The sequence below is a fragment of the Trachurus trachurus genome (assembly GCF_905171665.1).
Source record: "Trachurus trachurus genome assembly, chromosome: 21".
In the NCBI taxonomy this organism is placed as follows: Eukaryota; Metazoa; Chordata; class Actinopteri; order Carangiformes; family Carangidae; genus Trachurus; species Trachurus trachurus.
In genome coordinates, this window is record NC_139899.1 from 29,890,619 (window position 1) to 29,908,715 (window position 18,097).

Consider the following 18,097-nt stretch of genomic DNA (forward strand, 5'->3'; position numbering starts at 1 on the left):
CCTCCGGTCTGAGGCTTTTTAGGACTCTGGGAGTTATGAGACGGTGATTCCAGCTCGAAGCCAGTGAGTGAGGAGACTGTGATGTCTCAGTTAGAGGCTGCAGGCAGGAAGAAGACGCCTCCCAGGTGGATACGCATTCCCACACACACACACACGGACTGACCTACCTATGATATTCAGCAGTGGAGCGTAAATAAGATCTGGTCTAGTATCTTGACTTAACCCTCCGTGTTCCTCGCCGCGTTGCATCGTTTAAATCCCAGTGATCTTCAAACCAGACTCTGATGTTTTAGATCTTTATTATTTGATGTATTTTATATCTGTTGTTAAAGTTTTATTCAAGTCTTTGATTCTTACGTTTCGTGCAGAACAAACTTTCTAAATTTCTCTCATAATTTTTTAAACAATGGCTACTGGATAACCAAAGTTGCCAGCATGCTTAAAAGCAAGGCACTTGTTACTCAAAGTTAGTCTCTTAAAAAATTTATTTTAGTTCCTCTTAACGCATTCAATCTATTGAATTATTTTAAAATCTGGTGAAATAGGAATTTGGGAATTTTAAAATGTTTTATCGTGTTTTGTATCATGTATGACTTAGCTTTTCTTTCCATTGACCATATAGGATAGGGTACACCTTTCTCAAATGTATTGCCGTGACTTGACCCGGTCTTTTTAGATGTGTTTCTGTATTGTCTATTTGTGTCATTCTATGTATCACCCTTGTATAGTAGTTTGTGGTCTGTGTTTTCTGTGTATTTTTTATATGTTATATGTTGGGACTGAAGATGGAAATTAGCTGTGAGCTAAATCTGGTGCAACCATCTCTTCATTTTCTGCAAATGATTAATGTCATTGCACAACTGTCCCTTAATAAACTAAATAAACTAAACTTGTAGTTCTGTTGTGTTTGTTGTCGATTATTTTTATTTGCAAAAGTTTTGAGTTTCATCTCAATTTAGTATAAAATTATGTTTGACATTGATTACGATTGAATTATGTGTCATTTACTTGAGTAATTCAACTTTAATTTTAATCCTATTTTTCTCAGGACGTTGGTCGATTTGATTTACCCTCGGGACCTTCAGGATTCGCTCTGTTAATCAGGTTCTGGACGGTCGTGCTGAGCATTCGTCATCGTTTCCTGGCACAAACTCTACAAAACTCAAAAAAATCCATCCCATATTAATCAATAATTCATTCAAACGGAGCAGCAGCGGCTCCACTCACGCTGACGCCCTGCAGGACTGGAGGTGCCAACTAGACGTCCCACTGAGAGGTAAAAGTGAAACAATGACATTGTCTCACGGAGCCGCTCCAACTGTTCCCACCATATGTTGCTTTCTGTGTCGGAGCGACCGAAGCTCCACGTCACCACAGTTGGTTTCTCAGCGGTGGGGAGCGCTGTGATGTATAAATACACACACACAGACACACACACACCTCGCTCATGAGCCTTTGTTCTTCTCACACATGCAAACCAGCACACACACACACACAGTACCAGGCAAAAGCTTGGACACGTCTTCTCATTCAGTTGTATGTTACATTGTAGATTCAAACTGAAGACATCAAAACTATGAAGGAACGCATATGGAGTTATTCCACAAATGAAAATAGTTCACAGGTGTCTTAAAGACATATCTGTGACATGGTTTGGTCAAAATCCCCCAAGGATCAAACATCACAGCTCCTCTCATTCTCTCTAAACAGCCCTGTTCAGAACGGCTGGTTTCAGTGTCTGTCCCTTTAAATGCAAATGAGCCACTGCTCACCAGGCCACGCCCCTTTTACAGGTACTAGGTAGGGGTGGTATTATGCAAATTCGAAAGCTAGCTACATCACTGGAAGACAAACTGAGGGAACAGCTCGTAAAACCAAATGGATTTCAATCTAGGGAGCCTCAAAATTATAGATTTTTTTGTCAGTTCTCATATTTTGGGGGCCACAAGGCAAGACAAACACCTTAATATACTGCATGTTAAAGAGCCTTCAGAAAGTGATATTTCCACAATATGTCCCCTTTAAAACAAAAGTGTTTTCTGTCACCTGACCTAAACCCAACTGAGTTGCTGAAGGTAAAACAGCAACAAGAGCTCAGCGCCTCTGGGAACTCCTAGAGAAACAAAAACCATTCAGGTGACGATTCGACCTCATGAAGCTGACGACTGAATCAAAAGTGTGTGAAGAGCTGTCATCAAAGCAAACGGAGGATACTTTGAAAAATCTGAAATCTAAACCACATTCTGCTTTGTTTAACACAGGGGGGTCAAACGTACGGCCAACGGGATGAATTTGCCAAGTGTGAAAGTTACATAGACGAAGAGGCTTAATATTGTTGAAACTGCAGGTAGTTTTCTTGAGAAGTTTCAGCTTGTTCATAATGTTTTGTAAGAAGGAAACTTAATTAGATCAAACCAACTTAATAATGAACCTGCACTTCTTTGCACTAAAACAAAGGGATAAAACATAATTATAAGTTATAACGTGTTATTTTACTGGTCCGGCCCACTTGAGTTCAAATTACACCGTATGTGGCCCCTGAACTAAAATGAGTTTGACACCCCCGGTTTAACACTTTTGTGTTTACTGTACAATATAACTCAACATGAGTTCCATTTTTTTTTTTAATTTAACCTTTATTTAACCAGGCAGAATAATTAAGAACGAGTTCTTATTTACGATGATGGCCTGCCTTCATAGTTTAATGTCTTCACTTTGAATCTACAAGGTAGAAAGTGACGTCAAGTGAAGAAAAAACACTGAATGAGAAGGTTTGTCCAAACTTCTGACTGGTAGTGAACATGTATGTGTATGTGTACACAGTTGCTGTCCAGGGATCGGAGGGTGGGGGGGTGAGGGGGTGCTGGCAGCGGGCAGCTTGGTTATAAACCCCCCACTCCTCGCTGCCATGCATAGAAAACAGGTGCATCAAAGGATGTCGGTGTGTGTGTGTGTGTGTGTGTGTGTGTGTGTGTGTGTGTGTGTGTGTGTGTGTGGGGGGGGGTTTCTGGGAGAAGTGACAGGTAGAATGGGGGAAGTAATTTTTTAAGCCGTCATGAATACCCCCCCCCCCCCCCCCCCCCCCGTCTTTCCAACTACATCATCACTCTCCTCTCTGATTCGCTCCTGCTGCTCCGAGCCCAGAGTTTATGTCATGATTGTACATCCACACACACACACACACACACACACACACACACACACACACACACACACACACACACACACACACACACACACACACACACACACACACACACACACAGAGACACAGAGACACACACCTCCACCTCCTCCTCCTCCTCTGCGACCTCACCTCCCTCCATTGTTTCACCAGCTTTTAATAAACTAAAGGGCAGATTCCTGACTGGAGCAAGAAGGGAGGGGGGGGGGGGGGCAGGGGGGGCAGACCCACAGACCTGTCCTCCAGCCACACACACACACACACACACACACACCCACACACACACACACACACACACACACACACACACACACACACGAACACACACAGAGAGTTTGGCATGCAGCGTGCCAAGCTCTTCCACTGTCTACTGACGCCAGCTCCCGAAACACACACACACCAACTTACTCTTCCTCTCTCTCACACACACACACACACTCTCACACACACACACACACACACACACTCCCCCCCCCCCCTCCCCACGCGCCAGCCTCCTAAAAGCTAAGCTCCTCACTAAATATATCCCCCCCAGTAAAGATAAGACAAACACAGCGGATCTGAGCGCCGAACATCTGAGCCGCAGCTCAGCTTGTGTTGGCTTTTACAATTTGGCTTCTCAGAAAAAAAAACGTTGCAGAGACACAGAGGACGTGTGTGATGATGATGATGAATATTATGGGATTCCTTCTGTGTTGTTGTGTGTTGAACCTTTTACATCCTCCTCCGTTCTCTCCATCCTCTAACATCAGTGAGCAGCCGCTGCAGGCGACATGAAACCAGATCAATCCTCTGTTCAGCTCCGAGCCCGAGGAGGAAGATGAAACAAGAACCAGAGAAACAGAGAGAGAAGGAAGGAGTCATGGTGGTGGTGGTGGTGGTGGGCGAGTTTGTTTTATCACACTGGAGCAGCAGGTTTCAGCAGCAGCAGCAGCAGCAGAGATGTGTCACATGTCTGGTTGGTTCAGGTTGGTGTCGACGGCCTCGCCGCGGCTTCGTGCGGAGCATCCATTTGTCAGAAGCACATTCCTGCAGCGCTGACTGAGACACTGAGCTGCTGCCGATCAGAGCCTCAACACACTCCACATAAACACAACCACAATGGGCCCCTGTGTGTTTGTGTGTGTGTGTGTGTGCGCGGGTGAGTGTGTGTGTGAGAGAGTGTGTGTATGAAACCCTGAAAAGCAGAACAAACTTTTTAAAATTTCTCTCATAATTTAAAACAATGGCTGCTGGATAACCGAAGTTGCCAGCACGCTTAAAAGCAAGGCACTTGTTACTCAGTTAGTCTTTTAAAAAATGTATTTTAGTTCCTCTTAACGCATTCAATCTATGCAATTATCTTAAAATCTTGTGAAATAGGAATTGGGGAATTTTTAAATGTTTTATCGTATTTTGTATCATGTATGACTTAGCTTTTCTTTCCATTCATTTTCTGCAAATGATTAATGTCATTGCACACTGTCCCTTAAAGGTACATTGTGTAGGAATTCCTCCCATCTAGCGTTGTGGTTGTATATCGCAAGCAACTCAGTTGTATTTTTCATGCTGCATTCACGTGAAATCGGGCAGACGGCAGACGGACGACAGCCGCTGCACGTAACGGCATAAACAAGCCTCTATGTAAACAAGTGGTCCGTCAGCACGAGGCAAAACAATACACCTGACAATATGTTGTCATGGCCTAATCACGTCGTATTGTTTACCTGACTCACGTTTTACCGGCTTTCTCTGGACTTCTGTGACTAAAATGACATCTGGTTTGTTGGCGACGGCCGTCTGCCCGACTGCAGGTGAATGCAGCATCAGTGTAACGCTCCATTCCTCCTCACTGCGTTACCGCGGTGACTTTTCACAGACGCCACCTCCACCTGAGCCGACAGCTCCGGTGTCTCCGCTGAGTTTCCGTGGTTTCCTACCGTCACGCTGCCACTGAACGTATAAAAACATGGCGACACCACATGGCAGCAGCACCGAGCTTACCCGCTCCATGGAGATATGAATGATATGAACGGCTCATTCAGAGCTGAAAGGAACACTTCACTTTGTTGATGGGGGGGATTACTGGTTAATGAAAAACAGACTGAAGAACCAAATAATCAATTTTCGTGAATAGAGAACAGGAGAAGTTACACAATGTCCCTTTAATAAACTAATAATAATGATGAGTGTGTGTTTGCATGGTGCATGTGTGAGGATATGAAACATGACGCTCAGACACAAAACCAACCGGAGCTGCTGCTGCTGCTGTCTGCATGCACCTGGCTGCATGTGCAACGTTTCAAACACACCTCCACCTCCTCCTCCTCCTCCTCCTCCTCCTCCTCCTCTTCTTCCTCTTCCTCTTCTTCTTCCTCCTTCTCCTCTTCTTCCTCTTCTTCTTCTCCAGCAGTTCAGAGGTGAGCTTCAGTCTGAGGCGACGGCTCGGAGAGGGAGAGAGAGATTTTCCTCCTGTGCAAACGGTTTCTCATCTGGTGTCACTGGAGGAGGAGAGAGGACGTCTGGAGGGAAGTCTGCATCACCGGCTCAATCTCTCCTTCTCTCCTTCTCTCTCTCTTTCTGTTTTTCCCTCCTTTTGCCTCTCGCTCACTCTCACCTCCTCCACCTCTCCCTCTCTCTCTCTCTCTCACACATCTCAGTTTCATTCTGTTTCTCCTATTTATTGTGGCTTCACCGCTCTCAGATGTTTTTCCTCTTCTCTCTCTCTCTCTCTCTCTCTCTCATTATCCTCCGGTCTCACCACTTCATTTTTCATTTAAACACCTCCTCTCTCTCTCTCTCGTCCTGGTAGCTCCTCTCCTCCTCCTCCTCCTCCTCCTCCTCCTCCTCCTCCTCTTCTCTACCTACCACAGAGTCTATTATATCTGTCATCGTCTCCAGCAGCCTGAGGGTTCAACACACTCGGCCGAGTCAATCACACACTTACAGACGTAAACGCATGCACCTGTAAAACACATATCATACGAACACACACACACACACACACACACACACACACACACACACACACACACACACACACACACACACATATCCAAACGTATCCACGCTGCTATTAACCTCCTGCTCCTGCACACACACATTCAGAAACACACACACACACTGTAGCTGCTCCACTATCCCTCCAGCCTCGCTGTCAGTGCCTGATTAGCATGTCCGCCAGCGCCAACACAAACATGTTTCCTCCGATTACACATCATGTCACGCAGCGTCCTAATCACAACCACTTGCGGTTTCTGGGCGCGCGAGGAGCAGAAAATACCTGCAATAAAACAGGAATGTGCACCTGAGCAAAGCTGAGCCGAGCCGAGCCGAGCTGAGCCGAGCGGAGCGGAGGGGCTCGATCTGGGTCCAGACCAAGTGAGGAGAAGTTGAACTCTTCGACTCGAGAGCGCCAAAGAGAAAGAGAAAGAAAGAGAAAGAGAAAAGGCAACGACATGCAGACGCAGAACGAACATGCATCTTCACCGTCCCGTTGTTTGGTTTTGTTGTGTTTCTCGATCCATTTTAGCATTTAACTCCATCAAGAAACGCTGCTCTAGGTCTTTGCATTGCTGCACCTCCGTCTCCTTTATCCTTTATCCATCCCTGACAGTTCATCTCGCCCCCAAATTTATTTAATTGCACTATACATCCTGGTTTTTTTGTTGTGTATTACTGTCTATTAGTTTTTAGTAGTATCATATTAATCGTCTCTAATTTAGTGTCATTGTCTGCTGGTTTCTGTTTGGATATGTTCTATTCTTGCGCTAATTTTTACGTCTTTTGTGTCCCTGCTTTTATGTATCACAGTATGATCCTTGTGCTCCTGTTGTATATGATTTTAATGGCTTTTTAACATCTTGCAGTTGAAAACTAGCCTCTAGCTAACACTGGCACTTTTACAGAAATGTTAATTAATGTGCACTGTCCTCTCCAAATAAAAATAAAAATAAAAATAAAATCACAACCTCTTTCTTTCTCTGGAGCTACGACAGATCTGTACAGAGACAGAGAGTGTGTGTGTGTGGACTCACCACGGAGCAGCAGGAGGACAACGACAGCGGGTGGAGGTTGAGTTATCCAGAGATCCTGAACTGAACACAACGCTGGGATCTGTTGTTCAACTGTTGTTTCCCGTCCAGCTCCTCTCTCCTCCTGTTCCTCCTGTTCCTCCCTCTCCTTCTCTCCTTCTCTCTTTCTCTCACACTCACCGATTGTCTGAGCTGCTCTCTCCTCCCTCTGTCTCTCTCTCTTTCCCTCTGTCTCTCCCACTTTCCCTCCCTGGAGCCGGGGGGAGCCAGCAGAGTGAGCGGCAGCAGCCTGGATGCTCCGTCTGTGAGGACGCTCGTCACATGTGGATCGTGACACAGCAATCGTATATCATACTCCCTCTCTCTCCCTCTCCCTCTCCCTCTCTCTCTCACACACACACCAGCTGACGCACCGACACGCTCCACAGTGGCAAATGGGAATTCCAGCCCCGGACGGCTCCGCTCGCCCCATCAGAGAGAGGGAGAGAGAGAGAGAGTGAGCTGACCAAACGCTGCAGCCGGTTTTACGAGGTCAGGGTTATAAAACTGTTAGCAGATTTAGTTTATTTAAAAACAACTGGCCCCCGTGGCCTTTTCCTGCTTCACGCGCTTTCTCCTGCCCATCACATGAGTGTGTGTGTGTGTGCAGGTGGGGGGGTGTGGAAAAGGAGAGGAGGGGGTTAAACAGGAGGTTAAGTCGCTCGCCTTCACAGCCGTCAGCCTCCTGGTGGGAACGTCTCTGTTGCAGCTGCATCACTGAATCAGAAATAAAGAATCAATGCATCAATCAGCTGATCGTTTAGTCGTGAGATCAATCAATCTGACGGCTTCATACATATGTACTGACTCCTAATTCACCTTTAAAGGGACATTGTGTAACTTCTCCTGTTATCTATTCAGGAAAATCGATTATTTGGTTCTTCAGTCTGTTTTTCATTAACCAGTAATCCCCCCCATCAACAAAGTGAAGTGTTCCTTTCAGCTCTGAATGAGCCGTCATTCATATCTCCATGGAGCGGGTAAGCTCGGTGCTGCTGCCATGTGGTGTCGCCATGTTGTTACGTTCAGTGGCAGCGTGACGGTAGGAAACCACGGAAACGCAGCGGTAACGCAGTGAGGAGGAATGGAGCTTTACACTGATGCTGCATTCACCTGCAGTCGGGCAGACGGCCGTCGCTAACAAACCAGATGTCATTTTAGTCACAGAAGTCCAGAGAAAGACGGTAAAACGTGGGTCAGGTAAAACAATACGACATCGCCATGACAACATATCGTCACGTGTATTGTTTTGCCTCGTGCTGGCGGACCACTTGTTTACATAGAGGCTTGTTTATGCCGTTACGTGCAGCGGCTGTCGTCCGTCTGCCGTCCGCCCAATTTCAGGTGAATGCAGCATGAAAAATACGATTGAGTTGCTTGTGATATACAACCACAACGCTAGATGGGAGGAATTCCTACACAATGTACCTTTAAATGAGCAAAAACGAGACAAGCCTGACAAATAAGTCACACACGCACAAGTGTATCAGGATGAATTCTTTCAACATGTTTCATACAGAGTGGGAGAGAGAGGGGGGAGGGTGGGTGGGTTGGACTGGATTGGAGGGGGTGGGGGGTGGGGGTCGGGGGTGCCGAGCATAACAAACTAATGGATTTTTCATAGGCTGATTAAATAAGAGCAGGAGGGTGGTCAGACAGTGTGGGAATAACAACAAGGACGATGCCAGAATAGGTGAAAAGGAATAACATGAGCTGTGTGTGTGTGTGTGTGTGTGTGTGAGGCTGACAGCATATGTTCAGATACTCATTGTACCACGTATACACACATTTAAACACACATTTACACACATTTAAACACACACACAGACACACAGACACACACAAGTCCTGGTATGCAGAGTGAAAACTCTCGGGGGAAATAAGGGGAGCAGGCTGCGCCACACTAAGTAGGACTTAGTGGGTCAAAAGTTTAAGAAGCACAATTACCTGAAAGACCTCGGCTGACCCCCAAATTTCTCACCTTCTGTTCCCCTCACACACACACACACACACACACACACACACACACACACACACACACACACCTTCGACAGAGGCGATTTACAGCCCGGCAGCAGCAGCAGCAGCAGCAGCAGGAGGAGGAGGAGGAGGAGGAGGGTGAAAACTTATCCACCACCAACAGGCTCCTAGAGAGTGAGAGAGAGGGAGAGAGACCCACGTAAGCAGCAGTTTGTGTTTTGATTACACTTTCAGGCCTTGTAAATGATCACCGCTGCGAACAGTGTCAAATTAAACGGCCATAACTCACCTGGACAGAATCTGACCTCGTCTCCTTTGGCTTTGCTCAGCTTGCGTCCACATGAGAGGTGGTGACAGGGAGTAAATGGCTTCAGATAATGTATCATAATATCACATTAAGAAAATGTTTCGCCGAAGCCAAATGTGAATCCCATATGTGGAGAAGGAGGAGGAGGAGGAGGAGGAGGAGGAGGAGGAGGAGGAGGAGGGTGAAGACGAAGAGGAAGAAGAAGGCCAGAGGATGGAAGATATATGGAGCTGCAGGAGGGGAGGAGGAGATGTCAGGATGACACACGGCCACAAAAAAAAAAAAACCGCAGCTTTCTGACAACTTGTAAAATAAAATAAGAACTAGCTTTTCCCTTCCTATAACAATCGTCGGTAAACGGCCGGCAGTAAAACAGAAAGATAATATTGTTCCAGTGTGACGGCTCCTTCAGGTTACGATAATAAACTCGTCTTTTTTTAAATTTTATTTTCCTTCCTTCCTCCCGCCAGCCTGCAGGACACCAGACCTGCTGCTGCTGCTTCGTGCTGCTGGAGGACGGTGATTAAAGGCTGCAGGTCGGGTTGCGCCCCCGGTTACATCAGCGTATAAGCCAATCACTATCAAAGGGGGCGATGTGGCGGCTGTGGTGCCCCCCCAACCCCACCACCACACCCCGACCCCCCCTCCCACCCTGGCTGCAGGCTGGTCCAGCTCGAGATGTGACCTGATGGACCTAATGTGGGATGAGATGAGTCGCCTCCTCCTCCTCCTTATCATCTTTATCAGGACGGGGATTAGCAGGGTCACACCCATGGGCGTAACTTATGGGGGGAGGTTCAGGGGGCTATAACCCACCCACCCCCCCAAAAAAATAAAATCCTGCCAATATAACCCCCTGTAGCAACCGAAAACATAACAACTGCTAATAATGTAATAATTTTGACCATTTTAAATGTAATAAAGCCAATAACGTAATACAATTATTGAGTCAATAACGTAATAACTTATTACATTATTGGCCTAGTATTAAAAACCCATTGAAAATGTTATGCAATGACTGGTTATTACAATGTCAAAACAGGGTTCCTACACATTTGAAATGTCCAAATTCCATACTTTTTCCAGACCCTAATTTCCAGACTTCTCAATTCAAATACTTTGTGGTATTTGAGTAAATAGTTGTGCATTATATTAAAAAAAATCATGCATTTAATCATTTGTTTTCATTATTCTGAATGTGTATGCCATTATGTAACCAAATAGTTTCCAGGAGATTGTAGCTATAGGTACAATAGCGCATACAAATATAATCAACCCAGATAACTTCAGATAAGACCAAACCCAGATGAGTATTAAGATAAATATATTTCCATACAATAATTTCCATTTTCCATACTTTTCCAGACCTGGAAATGTATAAAATCTAATTCCATACTTTTCCATACTTGCGTAGGAACCCTGTCAAAGTTTTTTTTACTTTGACAGAAAGTTATTCTGTATTGACTTCCTCAGTCTTCTCTCTGAAGCCTCCAGAGCTCAGGAACTCCCAACGCTTGTTCAGTGAAGGTGTCCCAATGTGCGACGCAATGTAATCCCAATGTGAGCGACGCAGCTTTCCGCAATACTGTTAACGTGTCACTGTGCAGCATCGCTAACTGTCCACCAGGCTTTTTGTCGTGGCTCATTCACAGGTCAGAAAACACCTAACATCATAATAAACCATCCACCATCCAGTTTAGAGGTAGATTATCACATATACCGGACTGGAGTGTGGTACATTGGGTTACTGTCTTTTCAGCGTCGTAGCACGTTGAAGACTCTGATCACACACATGATTAGTGAACGAAGAGCGGTCCACGCAGAGGAGGGAGACGGCAGCTTGACTGACACGTCACGATCCAACTAACTTTAACGTGGCGTTGAAGATGATTGGATGCTGTTTTTTACAGGACTGTCCGTCCCACAGGACTGAAAAAGCATAAAATTAATTGGTTGCAATCAGAGTGCGAAGAGGATTTCAAGCATTTCAGTAAAAACAATGCTCCAGAATAAGATCTCCAACCCTTTAACCTTTAACCCTCGGTCACACCTATGGGCGTGGCGTCCCCGACTCCCTGACGCTCTGGTCCTCGACCTGAAGAGTTAAATCTCTCTCTCTTTCTCTTTCTGTGTGTCAGCTCTCATCTTAAATCTCTCTGTTCTTTCCTCACGGTGCAGGAAAGCCTGTTTCAAGCCGGTTCGTATTATGTGTGACAGGCACAAAGCTGTGGACTGATGGATGGCGCGCAGACATTTTCAGTCTTCATTTGGGAGATTGATTTCCAGCCTTATTCTAAGCAACGTGAAAAAAAAAAAACGGAGGAGGGTGGAGTTGGTTGGGTTGGGGGGTTATAATTTTGAGAGATTTATGTGGAAACCAGTGTGCAACAGAAAAACAGGCATGTTTGCCTCAAATATAGGCTCTGCTGGGAGCCAAGAGTCTAACAAAAATAGTCCCATAGTTATAATTTACAACCGGTGTAGAATAACTTTCTCTTTTTCTTGACCAGGTAAAACAATGTCGCAGCAGCTGCCAAAGACAACCGACCTGTGATGAGCGAACCAGGTCTGGGTTTTTCAAGGAGGCTTGGGGGCTGGTGGTGGTTGGGGGGTGGTGGTGGTGGAGGGGGGGTTCAGCAGCTACAGCTACAAGAGCTCACGACGTCTAATAATACGGCGGTATCAAAGAGACGCCGAGCTTCTCAGATGGCGATCTCTGAGTTTAATGATCTTAACACACGTTTACATTTACACATAAACACACACGGTCGTGAGCGTGATACTGCATGAGGAATGAGAAGAGCAGCCGCTGGATAGAAGAGGAGGAGGAGGAGGAGGGGGGAAGAGGAGGAGGGGGGAGGTTTATGGAGACGGAAAAGGGATGAAAGAGAGAGAAAGTGAAAAACTGAGAGGAGATAGAGGCAGATATGGAACAATGAGAGAGCAGAGCGGCTCTAAGTGTTTCCCCATGTGCAACCCGGGGCGGCGGCTGACCCTGTAAAGTGGGGTCTAAAGCCTTCGCCCTCGCTCCCTCAACCCCGCTCCCCGTGCCAATGCCCATAGGCACCGAGGAATCACTGGAATGAGGGGAGAGCGGCCAACAGCAGTCTGCTAAACTCCCTTCATCTTCATACAAGTGCCGTTGTTACCGATGGGCCTCCACTGCGGCCCAGACGGAGGTAAGGATGGGGGGGGGGCGACACACTTTTTTCCCGCGAACCCTCCCGAGGCAGCGACAGGCTCCAGTGATCGCCGACCCTTTTCTTTTTTTTCTTTTTTTTGTCTGATGGGGAGCCAGCAGGTAGGAAGACACCGGCTGCTGCACCGCTGCCTGCCAAGGAAGTAATCAGGAAGTTGTTTCTACACTGACGGCATCATTTGAAAAAGTTTGTGTTCTCGGTTGCGATTGCCAAAAGAGGAAAGTCTGTAAAATATCTCAACATCCATCAGACGGATTGACATGTAAATTTGTTCAGACGTTTATTATTCTTAGACGGTGAATCACTCACTCTCTCTCTTTTTGGTGACGTCTCCTCTGGCAACAGGAACCGGGAGGAGGTGGATATTTATTTTTACTTTAAGGTGCAATTTGGGGTTTTAATGCTAATTAGACAATGTTAGCATGCCGTACCTGCATTTGTATTTGTGATATTTATATATTCTTCTACAGCCTTTAAAAAAAAGAAAATCTGGTTAGTTTTATTATAGTATTTTTATGTATTTGTTTATATGGTGGCCTAATGCAAATGTTATTTTGTTCTGCAGTACATTTTGTTGTAATGTCTGAATGACATTAAAGACTATCTATCTATCTATCTATCTATCTATCTATCTATCTATCTATCTATCTATCTATCTATCTATCTATCTATCTATCTATCTATCTATCTATCTATGCTAATTATCCACTATTAACTCGCTAAACATCATACTGAACATGATATTCTGATCATACTAATGGTAATGTTAGCATTTAGCTTGGAGCAAAGCTGGAGCATTCACGTGTTGGACAGGAAAAATTCACATGAAATTAGAGCAACTTGTTGAACAGTTGGCAAAAGTTTGATAAATGGTGTAAGATTTCTTCTTCTTTTTTTAACATTTCACATTAAAAGGAAGTGATTTGCTCCTGTGAATCACTCTCACGTGTTGCCTGAATCAGAAAAATATGTTTCCAACAGGAAAAATTCACATGAAATCAGAGCAACTTGTTGAACAGTTGGTGTTTGTTTGATAAATGGTGTAATATTTTTTTTTTTTACATTTCATTTATAACACACTTTTGCACTGTAAGTGCTTGTTGTTGTCCATGCAGATTAGTTACAGAGGTTGTTCACTCTTCTAACAATGTGTTTTTTAAATACATGCTACATGTTGTTTCCACATTGGGATGTAATGCAGATGGACACAGTGAACTCAGCAGGCGGACAGTCCCACCTCAGGAAGACGGGACCACCCACAGGAGCATGTGAACGCAGCATTAACATAGACAATTTATCCATAAAGTGTTTTAGATTTTGTATGTGTATAAATACAGGAAAAACCACTGTGCTCAAAGACGTTGTTTCCAAACGAAGGATTCAGATTCAGATTGTTTTGAAAAATCAGTTTGCAGCGGTGAAATTAAAACCCGAGACTTCTGCGGTGGTATCAGTTACTAGAAGTTTATTCAGAGTGAGCTGTGGGGCCAAAGAAACTGCAGCTCTGGGGGGAAACGCTTCTGAGAAAAACAACATCTGAACGCAGGTGCTCTGTAACGTGTGTGTGTGTGTGTGTTTATGTGTGTGTGTGTGTGTGTTTTCGTGTGCTTCCAGGTTTAGGATTTGTTGTCATGAGAAAAGAAAGGCACGCGGCCAGTAAACAGAAATCTTTTTCCCCCCCTTGTTCTCAGATATCTGTTTAGACTTCATAGATTAGCCATGACTCCATCAGACTCGCACTAAGCCCATCATCACGCACAGGAACACGAACACGCACACGCACACACGGATCCTCCTAACCCAGGAGACTTTTATGACCTTCCCGTATATCAATTTTTTACAGTGCGGCCGGCGATCCCGAGCAGAACAGCAGTAAAGTGGAACGAGGACAAAAACGAGAGGCTTCGTGTTCTCGTTCTTTTTCCTCTTCTGCTGCTGCTGCTGCCGAGCGGAGGCAGAGAGACAACAGAGCCACATCAACACCCAAACCACCATCAACAAAACATGGCGTGCTGAGAGGACACATCATCGTCATCGTCGTCGTCGGGGGAGAGCGGGTGATTCATGCTCGGCCTTATCCTCCTGTGTTTGGTTGCAAAAAAAAAAAAAAAAAAAGTTTGACGCACATGTTCGTCAACGTGGTGGTTTTTAAACGTTTTGACAAAGCGGTTTCTCCAGGAGTCTTCTGGCGCGGTACGACGAGCCAACGGCCGCTCCTAACGGCGTGTACGATAAGCCGACATCACATCTCAGCTCAGCTCGGGTCAAATCAAATCAGCTTTATTTATACAGCAACGTTTTATACAAACATGTAGCTCAAAATATCAATGCTCGCCAGTAAATCCAATAAAGTCGATAAAACTGTCACGCAAATTTATGAAACCACATAAAATGTTACATATTTTTATGGCACTTTGGCCTTAAAAAAATATTCCCTGGCTAGATTTTAAGTGGGAATGTCACAGTTATCGTATCAGCCACTCTATCCACTATATTCAATACAGAATTTTATATTAAAAGCTCCATATTTTTCTCTTCTACTGTGTTTTATTTGAAGTTTTTATCCATTAAAATATAGATTTGTGGTTTTAAGAACCAAAAACCATGTCCGTGTAGTTTTCCATCTCCTCTCTCTCAGCTTCTCTCTTCTAGAAACAAGAGGTCGATGTCAGCCAATCAGAAGAGAGGAGGTTCTGGGCCTCTCTTCTGATTGGCTGACTGTTTTCTTACTGAGCCAATAAAAAAAACAGAGCAGATTTCAGAATAAAAATCCTGCAAAGTTGTTGGATGGTGGGTCCAGGTGGTGAGGGGGCGGGGCTTAGTTGTGACATCACAAAGTGACAGGAAGTCCTGACGGCTGGTTTTAAGGCTCAGTTTCTGAATACAGGCTGTGTGCATTTCTCTGTGGACTGAGGCTTTGATACTTTCACAGTATTAATATAGAACCTAGAGCTGCCTTATAATCACACTACACATGGACATCTACCTTTATACTGTATGGAGCTTTAATACAAACATCTACCTTTATACTGTATGGAGCTTTAACACAAACATCTACCTTTATACTGTATGGAGCTTTAACACAAACATCTACCTTTATACTGTATGGAGCTTTAACACAAACATCTACCTTTATACTGTATGGAGCTTTAACACAAACATCTACCTTTATACTGTATGGAGCTTTAATACAAACATCTACCTTTATACTGTATGGAGCTTTAACACAAACATCTACCTTTATACTGTAAGCAGCTTTAGTATTAACATCTGTGTGTTATCCTCTGTGTCACAGGCCTCCATCCACTGTATAAAGAGTATTAAAACACACATCCGTGAGTCATCGCTGCACAGGAGACGGGAGAGTACTAGAACACGTCCTAACGCTCATAATAATCATTGACCGATGATGAATAATACTTCTAATAATATTCAGTCTCAGCCTTTTCCTTTAATTAACATTACACATAAAAATCGACATCCATTCGTCTCATCATCTACAGGATGTTCCGTGCTTCGACCGGACAATGATGATGGGGATGCGGCTCATTCAGTTTGCTGTTGCTGAGTCACAGAGCATGACAAGGCAGAAAACGAGATGAGCGCGGCTGCAAAAAGAGACGGAGAGCGACAGGAGGACACGGAGCGGTGGACGAGGATTGGAGGCAGGGAGGGAAGGAGGGAGGGGAGAGGGAGTTATAGTTTCCTCTCTGACTGTTTCTGACGTCGCGCTTTCACGGAGGCCAAAAAAAGGCCAAGTTATGCGCTCAGGAAGCTCCCGGCCACTGCTGACCGCACCGACGTCAGCTTTTGTGTTTTGGTGGTCGGGGACAAGGCGGAGGGGAGGGGAGGGGGGGGGGGGGGCTAATATTTTAGTATGTGTGAAAGTAGACAGAGAGGACCTGATAATGCCTGGGCTGATGTAATGCACTGTTTCTGTGCTCAGTGTGAAGGGGGTTGTGTGTGTGTGTGTGTGTCGGCTACATGCAGGGGATTGGGTGGTTGATTACCTAATGTTTGACTTATCCCCTTACTAGAATTTGCAACGCGGGCTCTGATTACAGTGGCGCCTCGGCTTGAACAACCTGTGCCTTTTTATAGTCTTAACACTGCCGCACACACACATACACACACACACAGAGCCAAACTCATAATGAGAGTGTAGTTTGCTGTAAATTAAACTCTCGCAATGTTCTCCTCCACGTGTGTTAAGGGGAGACACTACAGGTGAATAGGGGAAAAAAATTTAAATAACAGATATCACCATGAAACTTCCCAAGTTTATCACTTACATTAAGACAAATATTTTTTGTATTACATGTTGTCAAATTTTATGTTTAAATATGTAAATGAGGCAATATCTGATGAAATATGCGCTAATTTGCATACATTTCCAGAACTGAAATCTGAACAATGGATAAAGCTACTTTCAAAATTCTTGTTTTATTTTGTTGACATATTAGAGTCAGAAGTTTTTACTGAAGGGATTTTGGATATCTCTTTTTATCACTCTGTAAATTAGAAAATACTGTCATCAGCCCAAAAAAATCAAATTTCGCCATGTTTTTAGGAATAAAACGTTGTATAAATCAAGCTGTGAATGATATATCAACAATCCCCTCTGTAAAATCCTTCAGAATATAGACAGGGATCAAACTGGAAGGTTTGGTGTCTGTAAGTGCTGCTGAAGTGGAGATTTCTAGCTCAGAGTCTGAGGAAAAACTAATTTTGAGAAAACGGCCTTTAAAGACTTGTACTGTAAAATTCCATAGATTGTTAATGTAAATCGTACTTTTACGATTGGTTGCGGATACGGAGGAGATGATCATTTTTGGAGCCGACATCATTGTTCAGGAGAGAGAGCTTTACAATGACACCTGACATCAGGTCAGACAACAAGCACAGCACAGTATGTCACAGTAGCATGTTAACTTTTGACGAAAGAGACAAATGAAGTAAAATAAAAAGATTAATGTGGATGTTCTACCATTTATTTGGACTTTTATGAAAGAATACATGTTAAGGAAAAAAATCCCAAAATCTCAAAATTGACCATTGCATGAAAGAACAGTGTTTTTGCCTGTAGTGTCTGGCCTAATGTAAGAGAAGCAGAAACCCCATAACTACGAGCGAGGAGACCTGAGCCAAGGCCGACGTCTCTGAAGCACCACACTCCAGACTTCAGAGGGGAAAAGCGTTTTTAAACTCAGTGTAATTAATGATCCAGATCCAGATCTCTCCCCCTTAAAGTTAATGGGTTCCTCCCTGGCCCGGGTCCCAGCCTCCTCCGCCAAGTTCAGCGCAAATCAGTTCAGTGCTTTGAGAGCGATATCCCGCTGACAAACAAACAGACGGTAATAACTACCATCAACAC